The sequence below is a fragment of the Octopus bimaculoides genome, chromosome 6, assembly GCF_001194135.2.
Source record: "Octopus bimaculoides isolate UCB-OBI-ISO-001 chromosome 6, ASM119413v2, whole genome shotgun sequence".
In the NCBI taxonomy this organism is placed as follows: domain Eukaryota; kingdom Metazoa; phylum Mollusca; class Cephalopoda; order Octopoda; family Octopodidae; genus Octopus; species Octopus bimaculoides.
In genome coordinates, this window is record NC_068986.1 from 86,630,802 (window position 1) to 86,634,162 (window position 3,361).

The following is a 3,361-nucleotide window of genomic DNA, read 5'->3' on the forward strand; positions in this document are numbered from 1 at the left end:
AGATATAAATAGCGGTAAAGATGGCAGAAGGGAATGTAATAGCGATTAAACTGAAACGACCAAGAGTATAAGTATAGAGTCTGAGTGTTTGCAATATGACTGTTGAATGATGAAGGAAGATGGCGGTTTATAAAGAAGGAGATTATATGAGAATTGTGAGAAAGAGAAGATTCAATGATCGCTGAATATTTACTAAAGAAAGTATCATCTGAGGTTTGTCGGTGGAGCTATAGTACACAAACGAACTTCATGTTATTTAATCAGGTTCAATTTGCTCATAAGTTGTCCAGTTTATTTCTTTTCTTCCTACTTTAAAATCTTTTATTAATTTTGCTGCATCGTAGGAGAGTTATTATGCCAACATTATTAATACATGCATTGGTTCAATTCCAGTCCTTTATCATTAGTCTATTGTTTAAGTATCCAGATAATTAATCGATTGTTTGTTTAATGAAATTAAACAGTAAGTTGTTTGTTTTTTTTTGTTTTTTTTTTGTCAAAGCTCTTTCGCTGTTATTTGCAACCTTTTCAATGACTTCTCTCTTAGTCAGTTACGGATTAAGAGAAACAATCGATTGACTAATAATATAGGAGTGAAATTGAAGCAGTGCATATGTTAATAATATTGGCATAGTGACTCCCTAGACACAACAAAATTTGTTTCAACACAAGAATTCACATAAATAATCTTGAAAACCAATCACACAAAAGAGAAGCGTTTATAAATTATTACATCATTACGTTGATTACCAAGTTGGCGATCCGCAAGATTGGTTCGCACACCATACAAAAAGCTTAGCAATATCTCTTGTAAATCTTTACGCTCTGAGTTCGAATGTTAACGAGGTCGACTTTCATTCTTTTGAGATCGATGAAATAAGCACTAGTTTTGTAGAAAGATCGAAGCAATCGACTAGAGCATCCCTCACAAAATTTCAGCTTATAGGAATATTTTTTATTAAATCATTACCCTTCGTGGTAAAATCCGGCGCAAACGTTATCCTTGTTCAGAAAAGAGAAGGAATCACGACGAGTTTTCATAGCATCTAGGCGCAGGAATGGTTGTGTAGTTAAGAAGTTGGCTTTGCGAGAACTTGGTTTATGATTGAACGCTATGTGTGGTACTTTCTAATAGAGTTCCGGGTCAGTCAATGTCTGTTGATTGAATTTCTCTACTAAATTTGCTCACAAGACATTGGTTGGCTTGGATAATTGTCCATTTATTTTCACTTGGCATTTGCAGTGTTTACAATATATACTACATTTTACTCAGAGATAATACACAAAAATACCATTACGTTGGAGATCTTCTCTGTACTTCATAAGGATTTTGCATACTATTCTCAATAGCATTTCACACCATCGTTCTAATTACCTTATTACAATAAAGGAAATTTTAACGTAGATTTATGGTATTAATAAACAGCCGTGTGGATTTCACGTTGAAGCTGGAGCTAGGGATATGTATGGATGTATGTATAAGAGAGAAGAAAAATGGAATTCACGAAGTATTTTATCATTCACTACGATCGTCTCGACCCATCACGCACCGTAACCAGCGGGTGAGGTGCTACACAAACAGTTGTTGTGCGTCGTGGGTGCAGATGCGTTTGTTCCGGTGCCTTTCTAAAAAGTACATTACTTTTCACTCGCTATGTCGCTTGTTTCTATATCAATACATTTTAGTTAGTGTAGACTCCATAAGAAACAACTGTTGCTGCTGCTGTTTTCGTTGTTGTTGCTGTGGGTGTTGTTTTTGTTTAGACACTGGTCACACATTATTAAGAAAATGTTTGATCAAAATCATTTCCTGAGAAGTGATCCTTACCGTTTTTATATCTAGAATTTCATTACCCAATGTGACGTTCCTAGTTTATAGCGGTAGTGATGATTTGATGCAGCTTGGGTGCTTCTTCCAGCAGGTCAAACAACCGCAGAATGAGTTTTATCCATTTTTGAGTTTCTTGCTTGCATTGTTGATTTGGACTACGATTCCTTTAAAAATGATCGGTAATGATTCGTTGACTTCGCTTTCCATAACGCTGCTGCTGCTGCTGCTGCTGCTGTTGTTGTTGTCGATGATGATGGCGGTGGTGGTGGTATTGGTGGTGGTGGTGGTGGTGATGGTTGTGGTGGTGTGGCAGTTATTACTATTGTGTTTGTTGCCACTTCCGCTACGAGAACTGATGGTTTCGCAAAGATTAAAAAGAATCGGAAAAGTAAACGAATTTTATTGATTTATCTATCTAATCAGAGAAAATTCCCTGTAACCTAATCGATAAGTTATACATCACCTGCTCCTAACATTTACTTTTATGTATGCATATACACTAGTACAACACACACAAATAAACACACGCACCGTCACCCCCCCCCACACACACACCACATGCACAAACGCACACACAAACACAGACACAAAAACAAGCACACACATGTATTCATACGTACACATATAAGTGTTTGAGCGAGTGAGTGTATATTCGTAAGGTGTGTATACATCATGCGTAGCACAATTCTTAAAAACTTACTTCAACATATTAAACGCTTCATCGAAACCGAGTCGGGATCTATGACATGTATATCAATGCGTGTATATCTGTATGTGTGTAAACGTGTTCATACATAAGTTTTATAAGTGTGTGTCTCTAAGTCCGTGTACATCTCCGAGTGCATATGTGAATGAGCGCAAATACTTGTATATACCTGTGTCTGTATATATGAGCAAGTGTGTATATTTTCTTTATGTATGTATGTGGGGAGTTTATATGCGTATGTCTGAAATTGATGGTTTATATATATATGTGTGTGTGTGTGTGTGTGCGTGCGTGTATATATATATATATATATATATATATATATATATATATATATATATATTTCTTTTCAGAATGAGATAAAAATCCATGGTGGTGAAGATTTTAGAACATTTATAAATAGAAGGCCTTACAGCTGTTTCCGGGATATATACACATGCTGATATATGACCTACGTTTGACTCCTTATTTGCATAATCACCGAACCTGGAGCTTAACTATGGTTTATCCATATCACTTACACAGCATTACCTGACACCTTTGGGTCTTATTGACACCATTACCTCTCGTAGCCTCTCTCTATATATATATAGGATGCGGAATTAGCCGAAACTGATCGATCAGTATGGGTAATTCTCCACCAGAGCTTTCGGTCAATTAAAGTCCTTGTCAGTACATATGTATACAATTATGTACTTTAACTACTGCTTTAGCTCTTATTTCTAGCAATGTAGGTGTTCTAATACTCTAGTTATATTTAGTGACAATTATAGTTTTCCTTTTCTGATAATATTTTGCATACGGCTGTGTGTGGGGGGGGGGGG